At 40.9% G+C, this 5,985-nt stretch overlaps 1 non-coding gene across 1 annotated transcript; it reads left to right on the top strand.

Moving 5' to 3' along the window:
• Positions 1-1,416: 1,416 nt before the first annotated feature.
• LOC141640099 (small nucleolar RNA R71) lies at positions 1,417-1,523 on the top strand. Its single transcript, XR_012542845.1, has one exon. It is a non-coding gene; the product is annotated as a small nucleolar RNA R71 (small nucleolar RNA).
• Positions 1,524-5,985: the final 4,462 nt, after the last annotated feature.

Raw genomic sequence — 5,985 nt, 5'->3', positions numbered from 1 at the left:
CATTTAAGATCTCCAATCCCCAACCTTTTACTCACCGAATAAGGCATAACACTCACACTAGCCCTTAGATCACATAAGGCTTTGTTGATCGTGGTATCGCTAATGGTACACGGTATTGAGAAGCTTCCAGGATCCTTGATTTTTGGAGATGAACTCCCTTGAAGTATTGCACTACTCACCTTAGTGAAGGCGATAGTCTTAAGCTTCCGGATCGACTTCTTCTTTGTGAGGATGTCTTTCATGTATTTCGCATAGGCCGTCACGTGATTGATTAATTCCGTGAAAGGAATTGAGACTTTAAAATTCTTCACAATTTCCATAAATTTTCCAAGGTTGTCATCAAATTTGGGCTTGGCTTGACGACTTGGAAAAGGAAGTCTAATCACAATGGGCTCCTTCTCCTTGACCTTGTCTTCATTTTTCTTTGAAATTTCTTCTCTTGATGATTCTCCATCTTTGGAGTTTTGCACAATTTCTTCCTTGTCACTAGCTTCCACAACCTCATCCTCAACTTGCTTCTTCGGTGCTTCATACCTTGTACCACTTCTCAAGTGAATGGCACTAACTGTTTCATGTCTTGGGGGATTACTTTGAGGTGGTAATTTCCCCTTTTGTCTTTGTGAGCTTGAAGATGCTAGTTGAGTCAATTGGGTTTCCAGCATTTTGGTGTGAGCTAGGATGTTGTTGATGGTGGTTTCCTTTGCTTGACTATCTTTTTGCATTTGAGTGAAAAATTCTTGTTGATTCTTTTGCAATTGAAGGACCGCTTTTTGAACATCAAAACCTTGGTCATTTTGTTGGTTGTATGGAGATTGATTTTGGTAACCTTTGTTTTGGTTGTAAAAGGGTGTTTGATTTTGGTTTCTCATGGGAGGTGGGGTGTATTCTGTTTGAGGGTTTTGAACATTTTGGCTTTTGTATGAGAGATTTGGATGGGATTTGGTGTTTTCATTGTAATAGTTTGAATAAGGGGTACCACTCTTGTATGCTTGGAAAGCATTCACTTGTTCATTTGTTCCCCTACATTCACTTGGGTCATGTCCCAAAGTTCCACAATTCTCACATATCCCACTTGGGATTGATGAAGATGTCGTCATGTTATTAACATGATGCTTTGGTGATTTTGAGACTTCTTCAAGTCTAGCCATAGCCTTTTCAAACTTCAAATTGATGGTATCAATGTGAGCACTAAGTTGAGCACCCAATTGAGTAACGAAGTCCACTTCATGCTTTCCTCCTCTAGTAGCCTTGCGAGGTCTACTATATTGTGAGTTATGGACCGCCGTTTCCTCAATTTTGTTCCAAGTTTGATTGTCATCAACTTCGGTGAACATTCCATTTGATCCCATGTTGAGAATGTTCCTTGAATCTTCATATAGACCGTTCCAAAATTGTTGTACTAAGAACCACTCGCTAAGTCCATGGTGAGGACATGAGCGACAAATTCCTTTAAACAGCTCCCAAGCTTCATACAAAGATTCTTCATCCCTTTGCTTAAAACCGGTAATTTGAGCTCGTAGCATGTTAGTCTTTTCCGGTGGGTAGAACTTTTTGTAGAAAGCTAGAGCCAACTTTTTCCAAGAATCAATTTCGAGAGTGGCCTTATCAAGGCCCTTCAACCATTGTTTTGCGGTGCAAATTAGAGAAAAAGGAAATAAGACCCATCGAATTTGGTCTTGAGTTACACCGGTTTGAGAAATCGCATCACAATAGTTACAAAAGGTCTCCATATGAGAATGAGGGTCTTCACTAGGCATCTCCCCAAATTGGCTTCTTTCGACTAATTGGATAAATGCGGATTTGGCAATGAAATTTCCGGTTATATGTTGTGGTGTGGGAGTACAGTTGGGTAGGTTCTCCTCAGTGGGTACGGAATGTGATGAAAACTTAGGCATTATGGGTTGATTTTGTGTCGTATTTTGTGTTGGGTTCTCCTCACCTTCTCTTGCAAAAGGGTTGATGAACTCAATAGTTGGTTGAATATCTACAACCTCGCTAATACTTTAAGTTAATATCCGTATAAAACCCATAAATTTTAGGACTATAACGTAAATTTAACATGCGATTTATGGTCATAAACGAAAAACAATAGAGAAACGATAAGGAACAAGAATCAACCTCAGGTCCTTGTGAATTCGGCCTAAGACAGAAATCAATATAGATTTCCTCCTAATCGTTGCACCCAAGACCGTCTGAGACTATGCCCCTTGTGCTAGAAATACTCTCTAATTGACTTGCAATATTGAGAGAGTTGTTGTGAGGTTTTTCGATGTGAGATCTAGAATTTCAGAGAAAATTGCCCCGAAACCCTAATTTCTTTGCAAATGAGATGATTAGGTCACAAAAGGAGAGAAGCTCCCCTTTTGTTTGTTTCGGCCGTGGGTTTGCTTGAAGGAGGGAGTGGGCTTTCCACTTTCTCCTTATTATTAACTCATGGTCCGACTCGATTTTCGCTAAATGTATATGACGGGATTTTAATTATAAATCGTCATCGGTTATCGGTTATTAAAATATCAACTAGTAACATGACTCAGTCGATATATTAATACATGTCCGACAAAGACAATATTGTATAATTAATTCAATATACATCAATTAAATATAATCGTTTATATTCAATTTACGAATTAACCGCTTAATTCGTTTTAGTCATTATTATTTAATCCGTATTAAATAATTATCTCAACATCGCATTTGACTAATTATTAGTCAATAACTCCGACTAACTGCTTAGTCAAATTAGGCATCAACATGACTGTATTTTCATACCGTCACATCTCTCAAACGTATCCTATAGGTGTGACTTTTAGGGACCAGTTGATCACCGCCATCAGTTTGACAATAACGTCAAACTTATCTAGCAAGCCAACCGTTATTGATAAACGTGAACCAACTGATAAAAATACAAAAGTATACCCTTTGATCCTTTTATAGATTTAAATGTTATTGCACTAATCAGAGGACACCAAACCCCAACAAGCTCCCACTTGTCCGTACAAGTGTATGTGTAATAACGTTATCCGCACTAACTGGAGGACACGGCTCCAACAAACTCCCACTTGTCCGTACAAGTGTATGTGCGATAACCGATTCTCATATTCATTTAAAATTTCTCCCACTCAATGTAAAACAATTTGCAGATCCGGATCCGCAAAGGTCGTATTTTACAATCGATCTGTATCATGAGTGGTTTCCCCGACTAGAGAGTAACTTAACTGATAAAACGAATTCGTATTCGAGCATGGCCATGCATTTCAGTTACAGCTCCTCGAGTGGCCCTGAGAAATATCGAGTACCTGATAAAGGCTGAATATTTCCTTCCACTCGACTCCTGCCGATCTAAGCACAGCATGAAATGACCCAGAAAAAATCTACTTGGCCCCCTGTTACGGATGACCGTGAGAAAGAAACCAAAGTCACCCAAAATCTGCCTTAGTCTCAAGAGACAGTCGATAGTCAAAAGAATCGACTCTTAGGATCACCATGGAGGTCCTATCCACAACCTGGCACCGAATGTTATAAAACATTTAGGACTCCATGTCGATGTCATAATTGTGTCCTACGAGATATCCGTATAACTCGCCTCTGTGATTGGTCAGTCAACCGTTTGACTTATGGCTCGTTGAACCCAACGTCACCAAATAATTGCCAGAGTTATCAGCTCACGTGGGCAATTAAGGACCAAAAAAATATAATGTTTGTTCAGTTCACTTTGTGGTGTTCAAAATTGTCGTACAAATCCACATGAAAAACAAAATATATAAATATCAAAACGATGATGTCGTATAGAGTACAAAAGAGAATGAATCTAATCCATAAAAGAGTACTACAACTCAGGAACACGTTTAATTCCCATGGAATTAACATGCCCTTCATGCTTATCTTGTCGTAGTGGTTTAGTGAGAGGATCTGCTATATTATCATCTGTAGCAATCTTTTCTATCACTACCTCCTTTTGCTCCACGTAATCTCGGATTAGATGAGCTTTCCGTTGTACATGTCTAGACTTGTTGCTAGACTTAGGCTCCTTAGCTTGGAAGATGGCACCTCTATTGTCGCAATATATGGTGATCGGGTCATTCGAACTAGGCACTACAGATAGTCCTTGAAAGAATTGACGCATCCATATCGCTTCCTTTGCGGCCTTCGACGCGGCATAGTACTCGGACTCGGTCGTAGAATCTGAACACTTTGTTTGGAACTCTTCCAGTGATCAGCAGCGCCATTAAGAGTAAAAACGAATCCAGACTGAAATTTCGAGTCATCTCGATCCGTTTGGAAGCTAGCATCTGCGTAACCGGTTGCGCATAGCTTTTGTTTGCCTCCATAAGTCAATGCTCAATCTTTAGTCCTCCGTAGGTACTTAACAATGTTCTTGACAGCCATCCAATGTGATTCACCTGGATGCTGTTGGAATCGACTTGTCATACTCAATGCATATGCCATGTCCGGACGTGTGCATATCATGGCATACATGATTGATCCTATAGCCGAGGCATAAGGAATCCGTGTCATGCGCTCTTTTTCTTCCGGTGTCTCTGGTGCCTGAGACTTGCTCAAATGCACCCCTGGAGCCATATGAAGAAACCCCTTTTTGGAGTTAGTCATGCTGAATCTCTCTAGTATCTTGTCTATATAAGACTCCTGACTGAGAGATAACATCCGACGTGATCTATCTCGATTGATACGGATGCCCAAAATTCTTTGTGCCTCACCCAGATCTTTCATCTGGAAATGGTTTTTCAACCATACTTTTACCGAAGTTAAGAGAGGTATGTCATTCCCAATCAGGAGTATGTCACCAACATACAACATTAGGAAGACAATCTTGCTCCCACTCGACTTGATATATAGACATGGTTCCTCGACCGATCGAGTAAATCCATTTTCTTTTATCACTTGGTCGAAACGATGATTCCAACTCCGAGAAGCTTGCTTAAGTCCATAAATGGAACGCTTAAGCTTGCACACTTTCTTAGGATGTTCAGGATCGATGAAACCTTCGGGTTGTACCATGTACAACTCTTCCTCCAAAAAACTGTTTAAGAAAGCGGTTTTCACATCCATCTGCCAAATTTCATAGTCATGAAAAGCGGCAATCGCTAAGATAATCCGAATGGAACGCAGCATGACTACGGGTGCAAAAATTTCATCGTAGTGCAAACCTGGCACTTGGGTGAAACCTTTTGCAACTAGTCGTGCTTTATAGATATCTTGTTGACCTTCCACAGAATGCTTTATCTTGTAGAGCCATTTGCATTGAAGGGGACGAACCTTAGCAGGTAAGTCAACAAGATCCCATACGTTGTTCTCATACATGGAGTCCATCTCGGATTGCATGGCCTCAAGCCATAGCTTTGAGTCAGAACTAGTCATGGCACCTTTATAGGTTGCGGGTTCATTACTCGTTAAGAGTAGAATGTCATCTATGTCATGTTCCTCGACCATACCAATGTATCTGTCCGGAGGAATAGAGACTCTTCCCGACCTCCTAGGTTCCTCAGGAATATTAACCGCAGCCGGGATTGAAGGAATTGGTTCCTCCAATGGTTGCTCGGTATTTGGTTCTGAATCTCCGACGTTCAAGGTTCTATTACTCTTTGCATTCTCGAGAAATTCCTTCTCTAAGAATGTCGCACTAGCCGCAACAAAAACACGTTGTTCGGTTGGCGAATAAAAGTAATGACCAAGCGTTCCTTTAGGATAACCTATAAAGTATGTCTTGACCGATCGCGGGCCGAGCTTATCCTCGTGTCTCCACTTGACATAAGCCTCGCAGCCCCAAACCCGTATAAAGGACAAGTTAGGGACCGTTCCCTTCCATAGTTCATATGGAGTCTTGTCAACAGCTTTAGACGGACTTCGGTTAAGTATTAGAGCAGCTGACAGAAGAGCATAACCCCATAATGAGTCAGGCAACACGGTGTGACTCATCATGGATCGAACCATATCAAGTAGTGTTCGATTTCTCCGTTCGGACACACC

The sequence above is a fragment of the Silene latifolia genome, unplaced genomic scaffold (assembly GCF_048544455.1).
Source record: "Silene latifolia isolate original U9 population unplaced genomic scaffold, ASM4854445v1 scaffold_70, whole genome shotgun sequence".
NCBI classification, from domain to species: Eukaryota; Viridiplantae; Streptophyta; class Magnoliopsida; order Caryophyllales; family Caryophyllaceae; genus Silene; species Silene latifolia.
Note: the sequence above shows the minus strand (reverse complement) of the source record. Positions and strands in the feature narration are given on the sequence as shown.